General features: G+C 39.6%; 1 long non-coding RNA gene across 1 annotated transcript; it reads left to right on the plus strand.

Annotated features, from left to right (window-relative positions):
- The first annotated feature begins 15,758 nt into the window (after positions 1 to 15,758).
- On the plus strand, positions 15,759 to 16,790 carry LOC149270312 (uncharacterized). Its single transcript, XR_016268704.1, has 3 exons — positions 15,759 to 16,031; positions 16,095 to 16,285; positions 16,344 to 16,790. It is a non-coding gene; the product is annotated as an uncharacterized LOC149270312 (long non-coding RNA).
- Positions 16,791 to 22,184: the final 5,394 nt, after the last annotated feature.

A 22,184-nucleotide genomic window follows, 5' to 3' on the forward strand; every position in this document is an offset into this window, starting at 1 on the left:
TACTTTCATTTTCTCAAAAGCTGAGATGAATTCTTGGTTAGTTATATCAATTTTGGATTCCTTTTTCAATCCTAGAGTGAGTGGTTTTGCTATTTTGGCAAAATTTGGAATAAACTTGCGGTAAAATCCGCAAAGACCTAGGAACGATTTAATTTCTTTTGGTGTCTTGGGAATTGGAAAATTTACTATAGCTGCTACTTTATCGGGATTAGGCTTGATTCCTTCTGTTGTTATTATATGTCCTAAGAATTGTGTTTCCTTTTTTAGAAATTCGCATTTGTCTAGTTGGAGTTTTAAATTTGCTTTGCGTAATCTGTCAAATACCTTTTTTATGGAAGCTAAGTGTTCATCTAGTGAAGTTGAGAATATGATTATGTCGTCGAGGTAAACTAGACAGTCTTTGAAGATTAAGTCTTCTAAAAGGTTATTCATACATCTTTGAAAGGTTGCAGGGGCGTTTTTTAACCCGAAAGGCATACGGGTGAATTCGTAATGCCCTTGTTTTGTTGAGAATGCAGTTTTTGCGATTGATTGAGGGTCCATTTGAATTTGATGGAAGCCCTTTGCTAGATCGATAGTGGTAAAATATTGGCATTTGCCAAGTTTATCAAGGATTTCATCCATGATGGGTATTGGGTATTTATCATCTATTGTGATTTCATTAAGTCCACGATAGTCAATGACTAATCGATATTTTTTTTCTTTGGAAGCGTCCTCTTTTTTAGGTACGATCCATATGGGTGAACAATAGGGTGAATTAGATTTTCTAATGATTCCCTGTTCTAACATTTCGTTAATTTGCTTGTTGACTTCTTGGTCAAGAATTTGAGGGTGTCTATAAGGGTATTTATAGATGGGGTCCTCATGTTTGGTTATTATTTTATGTTTGATTGTACTAGTAAAGGTCAAATTTTCACCTTTTCTGTACTGAATGTCACTATAGTCGTGAAGTATTTTTTTTAACTTATTTGTTTCTTCTGGATTTAGATGGTCCAGTCTGTATTCGTATTTTTCTTCAATATTATTATTTATTTCGTACGAAAATAAGTCGTACTCGAATTCTGTTGGAGGGTAAGGGGTTTCATTGGAAATTTCTTTATTATATTTGAATTTGAAAGTGTAGTTCCCTATGGTTATGTTATCTTCTGCATAATTAATGATGGCTTTGGATGCCGAGAGGTAATTTCTACCTAATAGTATATCATAACTGTCTGAGAAATTGTGACAATAGAATTTTTGTATAGTGGGGCAGAGTTTGCTGCTTGCGAATGAGACGCTTTTATTGAGTTCTATTATACCTTTAATGGTTTGAACTTTTAGATGTTCTTTAGTTTCTGGAAAATTGAAAAAGTTTTTGTTAATAAGGTTTATGGAAGAACCTGTGTCTATTATGCATTTAAGGGGTGTATCATTTAAGATGAGTCTGATGTAGGGGTTTGTTCGATTGGTGTTATCGGTCTGGTTTGATCCGAGGCAGATTGATGAAAATTTTCTGACCAATCCATTTTAGTCTGTCCGCTGTTGCTTTCTCTAATTCGTTTAGTTGGTTGGTTAGGGAAAGGACTTTGAGTTTGGGTGGTCTGTTGATAGTTTAGAGGATTTTGTTGCGTTTCGTGATTTAATTTGCTACGGAACTCAGTATAAAGTTGTTGGTTAGTAGGATTATTCTGTCTTGTTGAAGTGGATTGATAATTATTTTGTTTGTAATTCGTTTGATTTTGTGTTGGTTTATAATTACTTTGAGTTTGGTTTTGTTTAGAATAAGTTTGAGAATCAGTTGACTTCGAAGAGTACTTGGGTTTATCTGCGAAACTATTTTCATATAAGCCTTCTCTTTGGGCTACTTGTTTTAAGTTAGACACTGTTGAAATATCAAACTTCGCTAAAGTCATATAGAGCCTATCTGGTAACTTTCTAGTAATAACTTCTTTTACTGTATTATTCATTGCATTTATATAGAGTATAGCATTGGCGGGGTTGCCTTCTAATGTTAACTTGTTTACAATTATGAATGTCTTATGTTCTAATTCTTCGATAAACTTACGAAGGCTTCCGTTGAAATTGGTGTTGTACAAACGTCGTAGAAGTTCCTCGCAAGGTGTGTGAGTTTTGAACTCACTGATCAGGGCGGATCGAAGACTAGTCCAACCAGTGGCTTGTGTGAGTTGGGACACTCGTTGTGCTGCTCCAGTTAGTAGCATCTCGATGGTTCCATACATTAGGCTATGCTGGCGGACGTCTTTTGTTGGATATAGTTGTATTATATAGTCGATGCGTCTGATGAAAGCACTTAATCCGTTGGTGTCACCGTCGAATATAGGCACCTGCCTTAGAAGAGTTAGGGCCTGATTGAGGTGGGTCTCCGATAATTCCAGAGTCATGGTGGAGCCGTTTAATTGGTTCTTAAGCACTTGTTTGTTTGAGAGTTTTTTTTTTTTTTTTTTTTTTTTTTTTTTAAATAGTTAGCTCACTATTAGGTTACACACAGTTGGCACGAAATTGTGAGTGGGTTTCTGTTCTTTTGATTGTTTCGCTTAATTGGATCAATCGTTATTAGTTGAACAGTTTTTGGTTTTGTTAATTCACTTTTAACTTGCACACAGTTGGCATTTAATTGTGATTGAATTATTCGTTCACTCGATTATTTCACTTAGTTGGATTAATCGTTTGTAATTGAACGGGCTGTTAAATAAATTTTTTTTTTGATATAACACTTATGACTTTTTGGGATCGAGCGATATGTAAGTCCCGGACACAAATGTTATGTAGTGGTTGATTTCCACTACGCAGAACTTCTAAATAGTCCAGCGGGTCTATATTTTAACTAGAAGTCTGATTGCACACGCGAGAGGTCACGTAGTACTTTAGCGGATTGGAATGATGATCTTGATTATTCACCAAATCAATCCTACCGGCTGCGCCAATAATAAAACCGACGTTATTGTTGAGATAAAAAAAAAATTTTATTCTTAATAACTTATGTACAATCGGTCTTAGAGCTGAGTTGAAACTGAAGTAGAATTGATGATTTGTTTGTCTTATATAGCTAGAAATATGTATCGATGGTGGCGTGATTGTGGCGAAGTGAGTGGCCTGATCGGTGACTCCCAAATATGCTGCGTATGCAGTTCCCACGGGAAGGGTTTAGTGCGTTGGAGTGCGATTCGTTTGTATGTGTGGACGATGGGATGATTGTTGCTGAGGCGATTTGTTTATAAGTAGTCGCTAGGGCGATTTGTTTATGTTGAGTGGCTTTGGTGCAGAGTGATGATTATTGCTGAGGCGATTTGTTTATGTTGAGTTATGAAGGGGATCGTGGCTTTGGTGTCGAGTTTAAGTGTGGGTGAGTGCTGATGCATATATTACTATATATATGCGAAAATGGTAAAAAATGGTTGAACATTTTCTCTGGCGTTATAACTCCAGTTTCGTTTCGCCGGCAACAAAATAACAATATTACAAACATATACGCTAGGCTACTTCACAAATGAACACATATACATGCATACATGCGCCTCGCATATGACAAATTGCCAAGGATTTCAAAGGCATTTGTCGACGTTTATCGTCTGCATTACAGAACAGCCGCCACAAAGGCTGGATAATACTCCGAATGCCTAAGCACACACACACACACAGAGTCGAGCTGAGCCGCATGCACTGCACAATGCAATTGGCCACCCCAAAGAGCTATGCACCGACTCCTGCTCGCAGTGCCAATGCCAATGCCAATGCTTATGTCTATGGGAATTTCGATGGCGCGCATATTCGCAAATTGACGGCCTTTTGCGCACCTTGTGGCGGCTGCCGGCTTGGCCGGCTGGGCTGTGCGGCAGGAGGCGTGCCACAGTGTCGGTCGCCAACTTCCGCACAACATTTATCATATTTCGGCCGGGCGCAGAGTCGCTCGCAAGTTCAAAGTCCAACATTAAGTTCCAGGTATTTGCAACTTTTCGACAAAGGATTTTTGGCTGCAATCGCGCCCATAAATTATCCGCTCGCCGCTGCCTCCCGGTTGGTTATTGTTGTTGTTGTTGTGTGCAGCATGTCTACTTAGCGCATAATTAGCTGCATAGAGTTTGATAACCAACCTTGTCCAAGGGGCGGGGCAGTGGGCCTAAGCGCCTCGCGCTCAAGCGAAAAATGCTCGAATGATGAATGTGGAAATAATGAACCAGCAGGCGAATGCAAAGGAATTTAGTTGAGAGGGTGGATTGAAGTGATTAAGAGTGTGAGTAGAAAGAGAGAGAGAGAGAGAGCGAGAGCGAGAGTAGAGCTATCAGCCGACTAGAATATAAAATTCCTTTTACTTAGCTAAAGCATGAGTAATTCTTGCTTTTCCTTGATAAATGAGACTTATGAAGCATGAAATCTAATTCAATATCCTCGCCCCGCTCACCGCTTAAGCTCCCGCAAGTTGGCCAAATTTTAAACAATCACATATCCATTACAAGCCAAATAAATCGATACCCATTGAGAGAATAAATAAAACATCACATCAGCAAATATATGCCGACAAGCTGAAGTTAAATGGAGGCGGGGCAGGCAGAGCCCACAGACAAACATCAATGAATGAATGAGTCAAGAATTTTTATTTGCCAAAGTTGAATATCACAGACATCAGCTCAAGTGCGTGTGAGTGTGTGTGTGTGTGTGTGTGTGTGTGTGTGTGAGTGTGTCAAGTGTAAAGTGTAAAGGCAGAAAAAGTTTTTTCCTTTGAATAAATACGAAATCAGTCACATGAACTGAATTGGGAAGAAGGCATCAATACAAGTGCAAGCATGCGTGCTAGTAATACATACAAATACACATACATATATATATTAACATGCAAGTAGGTGTAATATTAAGAGGTGATAATCATAATCCGATTTCCGCTTCACAGAAAACTCGCATCAGTTTATGAGGCCGGCGCGCTGCTAGTTTCGCATGCAGCATCAGAATGTCGAGTCGAATAAATAAAAACTAAAAGCCATGCACAGCAAATGAGAAATGGCTGAAAAGTGGTAGCGAGAGCGGGAGCGGGAGGAGGAGGCGGAACGTGGAAGATGCACGATGCGACACAAATATTGTAATCATAAATTTTCATAAACAATTTCGCTTTAGCTCGCAAACGGAGAACGTTTTGTGCGCCTTTTGTGTAGCCCTTCGCGTTTGCATTCGCATTCACATTCGCATCCGTATCTGCATCCGCATCCGCATCCGCATCCGTTTCAGTCCCGGACTCCATATCCGTGTCCGTGTCCGGGTGGAGACCACGACATTTATAATAATTAATTGTGCGCAAATATATGCCTTCAGTGGTCAGCAGCGGCCCTTTTTAATAAAACGCGCTTGGCCATGCAGACGCTGAGTTATTTGTGTCTCGTGTCGCACATGGAGTCGCATGCATTGCATTAGAATTTATAGCACTGCCAGCAGCAGCTACAACTACAGGACGAGCTCCAGTTGGTCAAGCGAAGGTGCGCGCCGGCGCTCTGAGTGCGAGCTGGAAACTGCACGCAAAACGTAGCATACTTTTGTGCGCAGCGGAAGCTGCTGTCTATCTCGGCTATCTTGGGCGCCATCTTGTGCAGTGGGTCCGCGAACGACCGAAAACCTTAAGCCAACAAATTGCAACATTTATTCAGCAAGACGAATGGTCGCTTGACAATTTATATGTATGACCATAATTTTTGGCCCTGACTGCAAATGGACAACGAGCCCCAGGCGCAGCCCCAGTTGCTGGCCCAGCTCCTGGCGGGCTAGCTGGACAGCTCATAATAGCCAGAAATTAAAAACAGTCGCTAGATACACAGCACGGGGCAGCCACATAGGCACACTCCACACTCCGCGGCCAAGTGGGGTCGGAGTGCCGTTGCGGCAACGTGTGAAATAAATTGCTAAATAAAATAAACGAGCAAACACACACGGCGACAAATGAGCCAGCCACAACAGAGACAACAACACGCAAGCCAAGCAATAGACGAAAACAACAACAAACAACAAGAAAAAAGCAATTAAAAACGATAAAAATAAACGGAAGCGACTTTAATGGCGGCTGGCAGCATTTAATGGTCGTTAAGGAAAGATTGCCTCTTGGCTGCCTGAAGGCGTCTGCTTATGCACGGCCCAAAAGTCCCAGACATTTGACACCAAATGGCTTCACAAGTGATTCCAAATGGCCCTGGCTAGCCCATGTAGACATTTTCCATAGATATGTAAGTTATTGGGATGGCTTGATGGAATATGTATGAATGCTCATATTGGTGCTTAAGTCAACTAAATGTAGGTATATATAAATAGAAATTGATATAAATAGAATAACATAAATAAACTGAATTCTTAAAAAAAAAATAAAGCTGTTTTCAGCGTACGAATTTAAATGTAGTCCAGCTGAGGAATCTACCTAGGTTTGCTTAGAATTTTCAATCATATTTTATTCGCTAATAAGTTAATGATTATTGAGTATTGAATATTGAGCAATGAATTATTAATAATTGTACTAGTAATAAGATCATTTATGTATCAGTTTTACATCACGTTTCATTGAGTCAGCAGCTCAAAAGCGAAACAATATTAGGTTTATTATATCAGGTTTATCCAAAGCAATTCGCATTACTCAAGTGTCCTGCTGTAGGATATCACGTAGGCTTACATCATTCTTGGTTCCTGATTGAAGTGGTGTGAATTGAACTACAAGTCTTATATTACATTCAAAACTAATTATATTTAAATTTGATAAATACTTTAGTTTGTTTTATAGTTTCATCTGAATGTGACTCACATCTTGTTGGGCACAGCGCTAGATCAGATTGCAATCATTGGTTCCGATTCCTCTCTATTCTTTGCATACATGATCGTATTTTCAGTACTTCAGCTTGATCACATTAAGCCGATGTCGGCATGAGAAAAAACTAATACTTCCTTTCATTATTTTAGATGCTCTAATGCCAACAGCTCTGTAAGTTTGTCTAAATTTACTATTACTATAATAAAATTTCGTAAGCTTAACACAAACAATAATGTGAAAGTCCAGTGCCTAAAATTAATTGTGGATTGACTTAAAGCAAAACGATAAAACATGGCAGCTGAGCACATCTAAATATAAATAATCTTGTTAGACTCTGATTTGTGGATAAGCTATGTATTTTACCCAATGCTATGCAATGCGCTGAAAAAATTTAAGTAAAAAGAATTTCAAGTTAGTTATCGTAGGCTTTATCCTCACTTTGTTTGGGTATGACATTAACTTAAGACTTTCCTTTTCTTATATAGAGATTCTCAAATAGCACAACAGTTTAAAATTGTCTTTGTAACTATATAACTATATATAGAGGGAAAGAGAGAGAGAGAGAGAGAGAGAGAGAGAGAGAGAGAGAGAGAGAGAGAGCGAACACAGCCTGTGTAGAGGATAAGCGAATTTCGCATTCTTACAAGTAAAAGCTCCTGTGCTGTGATAATGTAAAAGCGATTCTTATATAAATTAGCATACGAATTATAGTTCATATATAAGTCATTTAACATAATTAAATTAATAGTATTATATATTGCATACGAATCGCTAATTTATATAATATATAAATGTTGTTAAATTATTGATATATAAATTATTAATTGAACACTCATCTTAAGTAAATCTGCATTTAGAACTATTAAAAGTTGCCAAGCAAAATACAGTAAAAATCTCTATAAAGGAAAATCTTTGCAAATTGCCATTTCAAATGCTGAGCTATGAAATGAGAGCAGTAAAACAGTTAGGGGCCATCAGGTACAGGGTATCACGCAACTGAGTTTACAAACACTTTCACCTGTTCTCTATTGGTTATTTGAGGTATTTTATTATGCGTTACATTTGCTGCCGCGCTGGTCAATTGGCCAGTTAATTTTGAATTGTCAGCGAGCACGTTAGGCATCCAGCGGGCGCCACTGCCCACTGGGGGTCTGGGTCTGGCTGTCCAGTATTATCGCCGTGGCCAGCACATTCCCCGACAATTAACACGCGAGCCACTTAACCAAACTGCGACAACAAAGGCGAAGGCAATGGCCAAGGCAAAGGCAAAGGCAAAGGCAAAGGCGACGACGAATTGGCTGCGTAAATGGTGGCCACTTCGATGAAACTGTTCGATATGCAACGTCCTGGGGCAACTCAAGCATTTTGTGGGAGTGAGTGAGTATTTTTTGTTGTTTTGTTATGCTTCCTTTGTCCGCCCACGATTTGATTTATTTAGCTTTTTTTGTTTTCTTTTCGCGCTCTGGTGAGCCAACTGAGCCCTGTAAGCCTGAACACCTGTTGTTGGACGTTGGCAGCTCCCAAACGACTTGCGTGTGCCAGCGCCTTTATTTTGGCCAGAAATTTAATTGGCCTTTGTTTTCGTCAGCGTTGCGCCAACATCGTTTGTACGCGACATTTATTTACATTTTGTTAACATAAACAATGCGTAAAAGTTCGATGGCTTTGGCTTGGCTATGCCGAGCTATGCACAGGAGGGGGCTAATGCTGACTGCTCGCGCTTGTTACGGCTCTCGCGTGCTGACCTCCTTCCCAATAAGCAGCTCCATGCGACTGCTTCAGCCCGGGGCTGGTTCCGGGAACGTGGCCCAGGAAATTGGCCATTGTTCTACCTAATGCTAGCAGTTGAATATATGTATATTTATATATATATATATCTGTGTATGTATGTCAGTGTGTGCTGAGTATGTATGTATATGTATATACTTATATATTTAATTAATATGTCGCATGTAAATATTGACAGGCGCGAGTAAACAGCGCAAGTTCTCAGTTCTCTCAGTTCTCGTAATACTCAATTAAAATGAAAATTAGTTTGCGTTCGACCAGAGAATGCCCAGCGGCCAGCACTTTAAAGGTGCAAATATTATCAAAAGGCACTGTCCACTGGCGCGTGAAACTGACTAAAAAATGAGGAGGAAGCTCAGTTCAATTCATTTCGAGTCTTTGGCGCTGTGAAAGCATCTAGAAAATTGCGCCATTTCCGGTGCCAGCAGCAACGAATAATGCACATTGCTCTACAAATACCTCTTAGGGCGCTGCTGCTGCTCGCTGCAGTCAGCAGTCAGCAGTCAGGGCGAACAATGGGAGCGCAGATCTCGGAGCATTTGTGAATCGTAATAAATACGAAGTAATGAATCCTCAAAGCGACATATTTGTAGGTAAGCGCTGCAGTCGGTTTTATTTGAGAAAACGGTCTTAATTAACGCAAAGTCAAAGCTACTACGGAATTTGTTTCTAACTAAATATTTTCACTTTGACAGCTTCGGATGTCAAAGAGACTCTCTGCCGATGTTAATTAAAAATATGCAAAAGAATTTGCCATTTTAATCAAGCGTTGCAACGAGCAACATGTCAAATGAAGGTGAAAGCAAAACTGCGCTCTGCATGCCAGGAGGAGACGGCCATAGGTATACATATATATAGAGGATTCTAGCAGTCCATATTGCTTATTAATGTTAATACTTTATGGTATTACATAATTAAATTGAAGCCATTGACATATTTTCAATTTGGCTTTGAGATCCGTTTGCTGTAAGTTCATTTTGAGCACTGACTAAAGGCGAATGCAAATTAATTCGCTAACAAGCAACGAATGAACACAAAGTGCCAGCGTGGCTGTGTTGCCTGTAGAAACAACCACAACAGCAACAGCAAAAACAGCAAAAACAACAACAACAACAGCAACTGCCAGCTAACGAACTAAGAGCTGAACTTGTCGTTGTCCTTGCTGTTGTCGCTGTCCTCGTCGTCGTCAATAAGTCAAAAGTTGGAATTTCATTATGCCAGCCTAAAAGTAGGCAACGCATTTGGCAGACACACAGCCACAGCCACCGCCTCAGCCCCTGCCCCTGCCGCAGCCACAGCCTTAACGCAACGCTTGTTGTTTGGTGGGGCCGCGGATCGGATCGAAACTGAAACTTAAACCAAACGCTGTGCCATTGGCTGCCGTCGGGCTGCACACGAACAAAGCAGTGCCAGAGCCAGAGCCAGCGCCAGCGACCGGTCGGCGTCCAGCCCCGCCCACTGCTACGTTTTGAGCGACAGCATTGCTCGGCGAATTTGTCATTTTGCCAAATGTCGAGCGGTGTTAGTTGCAATACGACGACATCGACTCCGATGCGGACTGCGTACCCGTTCGCAACAGCAACAAGAAATCAACGGCTCGTTGCGAAGTAAATAAACTCAAAATAGTCGATTGCATACACCAGAAGAAAATTCCTATAAAGAAAAGAAAAAATTTATAGTAAAAATGTTTGCTCAAGCATTGAGTCATCACGTAAAATATTTATTTATATATTATGTATTATTTACTACCCCATTTTTATGCCTACCACTATACTACTATACGATTTATATTTTATGCAGAATTATCAATTTTTTTATTTTATTTATTTTTTTTTTTTTTTTCAGTGTATTTATCGTCATTGGTTGCCATTTTCGTGGAGGCAATTGAAAGTGAATTTCATGCTGCGAACACGAATAGAAAATTAAATTCTTCAATCACACGTCATTTAAATTTTAAATTGTCAATTTATATATGATATACCCCAGCGTGTGTGTGAGTGTGTGTGTGAAGCAACTGCAGAATGGCTAATTAGATTGTAATCGGAGTAGCAGCTATTCACAATAGACGGCAAAAACGGAGAAAACAGTTTTATTTTATTTATTTATTGAAATATGTTGTTGAAACGCGGAAAAACAAAGAGCTTAAAATAAAATATTGATATTAAATATAAATTAATGCAGAAAAAATAATGAAAATAATACGTTCTGTTGGCAAAAGCAGCCGAAGAGAGCGTACTCTCTGGCTCTCGTTGTCACAAAGACTTCGTTTCGATCTGTTTCGTTTCTGCCTTCTGTTGAGCGCCTTGGACTGAACTATTCGTGTGACGCTCTATTCACGAACAATGTTCGGAGAGATACGATTGGCCTTCGTGCAATCGTGAGAGTGATCACACGAATAATCAATGAAAACGCTCTTTATATTCACCTTTACATATACACATGCATTTCACATACCAATTGAGTACGAGCACAACTCTCGCATACATACCAATGCAAACGGTCTGGGAAGAACCAGAGTGGAACAAAGCACAAAGAAAAGTGTTGAGGCGGATCGTAAAGTCTTTAAACAGCCGATGTACTGTGAAGAGAGAGACCGACTCTGAGTTTTTTTCTTCTTCTAATGACAATCTCCCAATCGTGAATAGAAGCACGGGGCTTACGGACGCAGAGAAGCGGCCAATAATTATTTACTAACTGTTTTACAAAACCCAACCAAAACATAACGGGAAAAAAATAATAAAATAAATATCAGCCCCAAAATATTACTTTCCATGACTCTTTTGTAAAATAATTTATGGAAAATAGATAAATATATATTTATTTAAGTATTTATATGTCGGTATTAAAAAAATACTCACGTGCAGAGCGACTGAAGTCCCTTTGAATCATATTTATTTTATATGGGCATACAGTAATTTTGTTATGTATTGATTTATGTCAATTTTATTTTATAACAGATAGTAACTTACCTAGTTTTTTTGTTTGTTTGTTTTTTTTTTTTTTTTTTTAATGTATTTCCCAGAATTATTAAAAATATTTCTAACTTGAACTTGTCTACAAATACTCTGCGCCATTTTTATACACTTTACAGAAATTAATTCCAGCTTCGTTTTATGTCTTTCAATTTTTCCGTATGTAATGCATTGATTTCAAAGCTTATAAAGGCTGAGAAACTCCAAAATTTGACACAAAATTTTTCAAGCAAAAATGGAATTATTCTGAAACGTTTTTATCTCTAAGTACATCTGCTTATAATATTATATTCTATGCTAATGATTAAATCTATTTAGACAGAAATAAACAAATTAAAAAAATAAAAAAATAAATAAGTAAGTGAGAAGTAATCCAAGAGTATATGAATCCAACCTCACAGCTTGTAACTATTCATATTTATTTATTTTTTATTCATATTCAGACATCGCATGAGCTCATTCCATAATGAGGTCTTTGTTAAATTGCTCATAGTTAACATAAATTATTTGCTGATGTTGTTTTGAAGCATTTCAATTGATTTGCTATAGAAAAATGCATTTGATATAGATATATATAAACATATATGTACATATGTATGTTATACTGCACCAACAGCAGCCAGACAAGGGCCAGGGCCAGAAGGGCTGTCAAGTGTTTGACGCTAACTGGAAGCATTATGGTCGCAGTTGGTGACACAGCAGCAGCAGCAATGACAGCAGCAACAGCAACAGCAACAACAACATCAAGCGAGGTTGTGGTGTGCCTTTGACTTCCTTTAGAATTGGGCTTGGTCACTGGCAATGGAGTCGTCAAGTCGTAAAAATTATTTTGTGACAAATCGTCCGCGTACGTGCGCCTCATTTAAATGCGTATACTCCCAAAATGTTATTAACAATTCAACGAGCAGTGCGTAGGGTCGAAATTTGCCAGGGACGATGCAGTGGGTGCGGCGGTTGACTCTTTCCATTCAGTGTTCAGCTGTTCAGTGTTCAGGGCTCAAAGGCCAAGCCCCCCCGTCAGAGTCGCTGAAAAGTGCGCATCAAACTATTTCAACTATTTGGCCACGCACATATTGTGCGTCCCATGTCCTGAACACAGCCGCGTCGCCCCGCCCACTTGGAGAATGCTAACAACAACGTGACATGGCTGGAAAGAGAGCGCGTCGAAGCACACTGCGAGTGATGTAATATGCGACTAAGAAGCAGCAGGAGCAGGAGCAGCAGGAGCAGCAGGAGCAGGAGCAGCAGGAGTAGGGGCTAGGGCAAGACTTGGACTTGCTTAGCGTTAGCTAAGCTGTCGCCTGCATGCCGTTCTGCATGTGTTATGAGCCGGTTGTGGTTGCTGCCCTGGCCAAGGATGAGGGTGTCAGCGAGGGTAGGGACGAGGCTGAGGTGGCTTTTAAATTGGCGCGCCATGCAAAGCCCGGCAAAGGCAAAGGCAGAGGCAATGCTGTATTTGTGCGTTAAGCGGTAAATTGCGTGCAGTGGAAAATGGAAAATTGTGCGTGAAATGTAAAATACACTTAGCCGACCCACTGACAGCGCTGCTCACATTCACATTGCGTGTCCATGTCTATGCCCAGTTCAATTGCGGCTCCTGCTCCTGCTCTTGCTCCTGCTCCCGCTCCCGTTTCAAATGCGCCTACTTTTAACAGTTTGGCGCGCCCGTTAAACTGTGTGTGCGTGAGTGCGTGTCCCCGTTCACGTGTGTGTGTGTGTATGCGTGTGCGTGTGTGTGTGCAGCAGTGCAGTCGGTTACTGTAGTGCAGCACCCTTTTAAGCAAATTAAGCATAAGAACACAAAGTGGACGCCATTATGTCGCAGTGCGTCGCACTCTTTGGCCCGCCTCCCGCCTCCCGCCTCCCGCCTCCTGCCTAGCAGCGAATTCAGCGCTTTTCGCTTTTGCAACTTTCTAATTTATTTATCGTCCACTCAAAAATGCGTACACACACGCTCATATAAACACGCTCACAGTCGCACTCTATTTGGCGCACACACACACATACACACGCACACGCAAATGCAATACATTTACATACACTCGTCGCGGCGAGTGGTTTATTTGTATTTGAAGTGCGTGTAAAAGTACTTTTGGTTTTTATTGTTATTGCCACTTATGTATGTGGCCCCTCGCTTGGCTTTTAGACATATAGTATATGGCAGTCGTAGTTATAAGCCGATTAGGTTTCCATAAAGCGTTTATATCAGCATAGTTTACAGCAAAAATTCCGACTCATTGATCATGAGTTAAGTTATATACGAAATATGAGAATATACATGTATATGTATATGTCATGTATATATCAATAACTATGTATATTTGTTTATAGGTATATGTGCATAGCTAACAACTATTAGTTATAGTATAATAATTTATTTAATTATTTAATTTTACTCATAGCTCTCTTAATGATACTTGGCGCTCTGATAACAAAATCATAAGAGACTATAGCCTAGTCTCAAGTAAAACGACAGCAGGATTACTCAGAATTTTCTGTGAGAGACAGCCCATTGGATCAGCTGTTCATATTAGATTGTGTTATGCTGTGAGAAATACTCTTATTTGATTCATCCACCGACTACTGTCAGCCGATGTTGTGTTCGTTCCCACAATACACGCTCTCGTAGCAACTCATGCTTCGACCAATGAGAGTCTGCCAAACGATCAGACGATCAATCCCATTGCAGGTAGATTCCACTCAAGAGCCTAACATATAGAGCACGCTCCTTTCAGAGAGAGAAGCACAGTCGGTGTCTGGACTATAAAAGGCATCAGCAAATCAATAAAGGCGACAGTAGAAAGTAGAAAAAGTGACAGTACACAACGTGAAGCACTGTAAGTCTTCACAAAAAGGCAGCGCCAGACCTGAAAACACATCAAGCTGCATAGGATATCGGGAGTGACCTAAGCATACCAAAGGGGAATATCTAAGACACCTATAAGTATAAGTAAAGAGCTCAGAAAGAAAGCTGCATTAACAGCTGCCACTGCCACAGGCGAAGCTGCAGAGCAACTAGAATCCTTATGAGCTTTGCATATCCTATGCAGAAGTGGGGGATATTCTCTGAAAAAAAAAAAAAGTATTTTGCAGTATTGTGATTATTGAGCGCTTAGACTTACAACATTTTTAATAACTATTAATAATATATAAGTATAACAATATTCCAATCGCTCATCAGATAAGTATAGTTTAGTATTTTAGCTCCGAGAGGCGTATACAAAATTGTATATAGATTACAGAAACTTGTTCCTATTCAAGCAGAAATATAAACCGAAATATGTTAAATTAGCCACATTTCAAATTAGATTTACACCAACAAATGCTCCAAAATGGAATTTCTTCATAAAATTATCTCCAATTTTTATTAGAATATAAGCGAAAGAATTTAAATCCCATCATAAATTTATAAAATGTTTTCGTAGCACATAATAAATATTTACTACATTGATTAAACATTATTGCTATTGCATCATTATCGAAATTATCGCCATTCGGTTAATAAATGGTCTGCCCCATATGACCCACTCCTCTCCTCTGTTATGTGTATAGAAAACAAAACAAAAATAAAACATTCTATTCACTTGTTTCGTCAATTGTCGCAATGCTCTTTTAATTTTACCAACGCGAAGCGTGTTTCTATGTCGTGGCTCAGGACTATTAGGCACTGTTGCATGCCTCCTGTGCCCCATGTCAATCGATGCGTAACGGATATTTGTCTAGTTTTTTATTTTGTTTTGTTTATTAGGATAGCTAATGTAGAGAAAACAACGCATTGATTAGAGCGTGCCATTTGTCTATCATAAAATGCGATAAATTGGCTGACGCAAATGAACAAGGTTATTTCAAGGGATATTATAAAAAATAATAAATAATAATAATAATAAATAAAAAATTTTTAATAATAATATTTCTAAGTTCAAACTAAGTCGGGGAATATCCTACATTTTGAGTAGAGTTTAATTTACATAAAAAAAAATTTTAAAAAATTTTTAGTTTATAGATGAGTTCTAGTAAAACAATTTTTCTTTCAATTATTTCAGAGTTCGATTGGATATGTTCACTATCGTTTATACGAATTCGGTATCTTAAATAGATAGACGAACGGACGTATAGAGTATGACTCCTGCCAGGCGTTCTTTTGCTGCTCCAAGCACTTGCACATATATTATATAGGGTATACTATACCCTGCTCTTCCTTATTAAATATGTTAAAATCAAAAAGAGTAAACAAATAAAGTCAACATTTGACAGTTACTTAAAATGTTAATGTATGCGTAGCATATATTATGTGAGGTACATTGCTCACCAAGCAAGGGGTAAATAAATCAATAATAAGTAGGCGTGACAACATATTGTAAACGCAATTCAATACTCACAAATACTCGTTTTGCTTCTGCCGGCGAGGCGAGGCGAGGTGTGGCGGAGGGCAGAGTGAGGCAAACAGAGACAGAAAAAAGAAAACAATAAAGGACAATAATAATCGACACCTAGCACAGGTGAGAACATTTCCAATTGTCACCGAAACTATCACGATAATTGTTTTCCATGTCGACATTTAGTTGATTGACTTTGAGGGCAATCGGTGAGGCCGACTCAGACTTGGGTTGCTATGCCAAATGTTTCGTGCCGGCAGAACGCAAAAGATGAAATGTTTCGTACAGTCGAGTGACGAGTTTTGACTTGTCTCGTAATTGATTAAATCTGATTCGCAATTCCAGTGCAGCCGGCCATAATCCAATGGCAGAGACATGTAAGCACCTGGTTTACGCTTGTTTAACAAAAATTTCAATTAAATTCTCTGCCTGTAGGTTATGTGATTGCATTTCATAAGCAATTTGAGACATTCGGAGTCGGCCACGAAATACGAAATTCGAAATACGGAGAACGAAAAACGAGAAACAAGAAACGAAAAACATTTAACAATAAATTATTTATGGTTCTTTTTTAAGAGCTGCCTGGCTGCTCAGATCTGAAATGTGAAAATGCGAATGGGCAAAGGCAAAACTTCTTAGCCAAAAGCATTTTGTTAATGAATGTATTGCAGAGTGCTGTGTGTGTGTGTGTGTGTGTGTATGTGTATGTATCAGCATGCGTATGCGTGTGTGTGTGTGTGAGTTTATTTCTGTATTCACGTTTACCACTTGACTGCTCACACAGCCAAGAGCTGGGTCTCGAATGTGCTTACATATTCATAAATGCATAAATTGAAGGTAAATTCGCAAAGAAAACATTTCACATCACTTTACATTAAAACTTTACGCTTCTCTCGCTCCAGCACTGTCTTTTTGCCTGCTCTCTCTCGCTCTCTCTCTCTCTCAGTCTCTATCTGTCGTTTGCAATGCTGGCAATTTCTGAGTATTTTCTTATGGCCACCTGCCACGCCCCCATCCCATACTGCGCATACCTCTGCTCTATGTTGTTTGCTTTTAATTTTCGAATTTTTGAAATAATGCCTGCAGTTATTTGCTTAAGTGTGCGTATAAAAATCAAGTATACGCACTGATAACGTACCATTCTAGCCCATTGTATAGCTGCTGCTGCCTTCACTGCCGGCAATAGATCAGTTTCTCTATGACTGTGTGTGTGTGTGTGTGCTCAGCCAGTGGCGTAGCTAGCATTAAGTGTATGGGGGATACTATTTTACGAAAGTTTCTGTATATAAAACTAAAGAGCAACAGCTTAATGACATCTAGTAAAGATAGTCAAACTATAATCAGCTGTCTTCAACTAGCATTGCTTAGCTTATCCCCTTAAGACACAGTCATGACTGCGCTTAGTTGACTGCCGTACTGCCTGTGGCCAAGAGTATTTGCACTTGACAGCTGCTGTTGTTCCCATTCGAAGTGAAAGAAGCATGCACTGCACTGTCCAATATAGCTCGAATATCAATTTGACAATTGGGTTAAGAAGTCCGGAAATTGCAAATAAAAACATCAATTACTGCATGCAATTTAAACAGCCATTATAATTTGGCTCACAGCAGCTAAACTTTAGCTGACAAGCATGAAATAAAAGAGGAGTGTGGGAGAGAGAGAGAGAGAGAGAAAGCGATAGTGTGTATGCTAGACTAGCTGATCAATTAAAGCTGAGAAAGAATGCGAAATGCGCATCAAACTAATCTAATTAGACAAACATCAAGACATATGCATGAGTGTGTGTGCGTGTGAGTGCTGACATCGTAAAATTAGTTTTATGACAATGCATAAAAATGTTGCATGAAATTAATGAGCAAAAATTAGATGCGAAAGAGTCGGAACGAGCTTTGGCTTTGCTCAGCGCAATCGTCCTCGGGCCACATTCAATGACCACAATTGACATTTATGATGGGGCGATGGTGCGGCGGTGTGGCGGTGTGGCGGTGCGGCGGTGCTGGGCGCGCATAATCGAAATAAAATGCAATTAATTGAATTTATTGTTGCATTTGTTTTGGTTCGCATCATTAATGTCAAGGCAAATGACTGGCAGTAAGGCCGAGAGCCAATCACATAATATGGCGCCCCCTCATCGGGGAGCGATTCGAGTATCCCTGATTACGCGTATTTGGGCCAATAAAGGGAATAGCATTGAAATACTATGTGCTTTGGGCAGCCAATGGGTACAATTCGTAAGTCATTCGAATGGACACAGCGGCACAGAGAGATGCGAGTGTCAGCCTGTCGACAGGTCCTGCATGGCAGAGCGACAAATTTATGAGCTTTAAAGTACACATGTCCACTCACCATAAATCATATGACAGCCGCCGGGGGCGGGGGCCCAGCTGACCGAGCGTACGGCCCGAGCCAGGGCCAGCAATGAGATGAATGTCCCTTTTGCCACGCAATGCAATTTTAAAATGTATTTCAAATATTGCAAACTGGCAACTGTTTGGAATCGCTTACAGCTTCAGACGCATATATATATATATATATATATATATATATATATATACACATATATATATACATATATGCATATACATCTACGTATAAATATGTGAGCCGAGCACATAGTTTTTCAGCGGCTTTTGGTATTTTCAGTGTAAGCTGATTGAATACAAGTAAACAGGGTATAATGTATAAGAGAGTTAAAATCCTACAAGCCTCAGGATTCTATGGAGACTCAAAAAAGGAGCAGAAGAAATAAATATTTATCTACTATTTTAATTAGAGTTGATATATATAACTTTCAACTAAGTTAATCACTCTATCTATTTTTATTTATTTATTTATTTTTTTTTTTTTCATTTATATTTATATTTTATTTCTTTACATATTTTATGTTAACTTATTGTTTGAGTATTATTATTTTTAAACATTTATTATCATTATTATTATCATATTTTACCCTCAGGAGTTACTTCTTCTTCAACTTCCTCCTTCTGCGTTTTTACGGCCTGATATTCGCAAAGAATACCACTTAAACTTAACAGGAAGCGTTTTTTCCCCAATGGGTATAAAAAAGTAATTAGCTGTAGCGCCAGTACTAGTCTAGGGTATTCCTCGGCTCATCAATGCCACCCAGACACCACTGGCTTGTTCTAGTTGTGCTTTGCACTGTCATAAGCCTTCAACCCGCTTGTGCACTTACTAGCCGTCGTACTCATCGTATCCATTCCCTTGGCACCATGGCACATTGTCACCGGAAGTGCCACAATCACACACACACACACATACGCACATGGCCCTGTGTCAGTTAGCAGTCGTCTTGGCAACGGGACACCGATCGGCTTTTGGCCACACACACACACAAATATATATATTTATAGAAATATGCATTTATTGTGCAGCGGAATGAAGTTTTTTATTTTGTTGATATGGCAACGGACATTGGCATGCAGCTGGTGCGTGCGGCAGCCAAGCCACAGCTAAGTTCTGGCTGCACTTTGTGTCTCTGGCTTCAATGTTGTCCAGCTGTTCATTGGATGCTGGACAGTAAAATATTCCAGGACTTGGCTGCCTTTTTACGATTTTGCTGGTATTTATAATTTGACAGATATCACTAATACAGCGCGCATCAGAGGTTTATAGCATGGACAAATAGTAAAAAGTCCTTTTGCGATAATCAAGTGCTTTACTGCAGTGAGTCTCTATCGAACCCCTTGGAGCTTTGCTTTCGTTTTTTGCTCTTCTTTCTGGTACTCATCCATCTATGCTGCGAGCCACATCAACTGACCGAACGCTGGCTGGCCATGGCCCCGATGCCATCCGTGTGTCCAGGCATCAGTTAAATCTAACAAATGACACCCAACTGCCAAAACGAAATCACTATGAATGTCACCTGGGTTTCGTCATTCGACCAAAAGTTGGCGAACGCCTCGCACCGCGCTACACCCACCTCCCCCCAAAACGACTGCGGGCTCAACGAATTTTGACATGTGCCATTATTAGTTCAGCACTCTGACATTTTTTTTCAGCTCTAGAGAATCCTATTGGGGGTTTTGGCTTTGTTTTTGCGCGCACAATGCGTTCTAGAGTTTTTATGACCATAAGAGTTTTACTTCTCAGATGGATGACAGCAATAAAGGTGCACACACACACACACACACACGCACACACAGACACATAGACACAGGCACAACCTTGACGTGGCGTGGTGTGGTGTGTGGCATGGCGTGGCCATTTTATCACACGAACACACATTGCTCATACGCAACGTTGGCCACAGGCCTCCCCATTGCCGGCGCTGGCCTCGTTGGCTGCACTAATTAAACTTGTGCTCGACGGTTATTATGGCTGCATTGCATGGCATCGGTTAATGTGTGCTACACGACATACCCGGCCACACAGCCCCACTTTGGCGCCCGTTGGCCGGCCCCGCCCAACGGCCGCCCACCTGTTTTAATGCCGCGTCGCATTGTCTTTTCGAGGCCTTCGCCATAAAAAAGGTCTGCGGCGAGCGCACTAAGCATTTACGTTTGCGCATCTAATTAAAATAAGTTCGCATGGCAATGGCACTTCAAAGTCTAAATTATCCTGATGGCTTCATTCGTTTCGACTGCAAACACACACACACACACATAGAGAGCATACCCCCAGGTGCTCGCTGTGACTCTGGGCCAGATAGCCAGCGACGGCGAAGGGACAACATTAAAAGCACGTGTAACGCAACACAGCCAACTATTTGCGCACAATGTCTGCAGCGGCAGCGTCGTGGGCCACCGTTATGTAATTATAATATTTTTATTAGCTTATCTGATACGCCAACAACAAGGAAATAACATAAATTCACTTGCCGCTACTGCTTTGCCAAGTCTCTTTGATTCGCCCGGGTCCGGTCTATTCAAAAAATGTACAGCAGCATCGAGGGTGAATCCATTCAAATACTGTCAGCGACTCGCTCATACTCTGCTGCTTGAAACTGAAGTGATGTTTGTGAATTCGTTTAGGGGTTGACCTTAGTAAGTTTAGTTAAAGAATTTAAAGTAATTTTTGTAATAATTAATTATAGTTATCCGCTGAGACATGCTAAGGATAGCATATGAGACCTCTTTAGGTAGACGAAGTTAATTTGAGTTGTTTTATTTATTTTATTTTTATTTATTTATTTATTTATTTTTTTCATTATTTTAATTTGATTTTAAATTCTTATAGTTAATAAATAAATTGCATTATTCTTACTTCTTTATTTTTTATTTTTATTTATTTATTAATTTTATTTTTTTTAAATTTACACATTCATTTTCTTTATTATTTCTTTATTTTATTCATATGTTTATATGCTTATTGATTGATAAGTTTATTTTTAATTCTTTATTTTATTGTTTATTTATATTGTTTATTTATTTATTTTTATTTTCATTCATTTTATATGTTTATTTATACATATATTTATTAGATTTTTTATAAATATAATATTTTTTTTTTTTTTCAATATTTTATTTTTTTTTTAATTTTTATGGTATACATATATTATTACAGTTACAGTGGAGTTAGACTGTAATGGTAATTAAGGTAAAGAAACATATCGACTCGAATGGCTTTGCCTTACATTTGCATTTGCATATGAATAAAGTTTCCACTTTGAAGCTGTTGAGTTTCGAATGAACTTTATTAATTCTGTTTATTCGCTCTTAGCTTCATTTCGAAGCGAGTAATTTCGTATACAATATTGCGTAGTTGTCATGCTCGATCGTCTTTGCAGAGTACCCGGGGCAAAAACTTGTTTATTTAAAGGCACACACACAAACACGCACCCACGCCCACGCTTAATACGCCCTGCTCACTGTTTATTATAAATTTTAATATATGTAGGTAGGTCGATGCGTTGCATGCGGGGCATTGGGCGCCCAGGTGAAAGATGCCCATTGAGAGGAAGAGGCGCATTGTCAGAGCAAACAGAGCAGCAGCAACGGCAGCAACAACAATACATATTTTTACTGGTCAAAGCCAGGCAAGGTTAGGTTGGGCCTTGAGCCCCAGCTCAAGCAGCAGTTGATAATATAAATGGAAAAACGAAAGGTCGACATTTATTATGAGGCTTTATCAGCAGAATACATTTGTTCCGTGCCGTGTTATGAACTGGGAATATTTGGCTACTCGTAGAGCAGCCTTACAGGACAGGACAGGAGAGGGCAGTACAGGACAGCGCAGCGCAGAAGAGCCCCAAAGCAAGACATGCTCCTTTTGCCCCCACCACGCAGCGCATTCTACAAGGTTTTTCCGTGTAAATGG

The sequence above is a fragment of the Drosophila arizonae genome, chromosome 2 (assembly GCF_054131065.1).
Source record: "Drosophila arizonae isolate 15081-1271.41 chromosome 2, UAZ_ARI_1.0, whole genome shotgun sequence".
NCBI lineage: Eukaryota > Metazoa > Arthropoda > Insecta > Diptera > Drosophilidae > Drosophila > Drosophila arizonae.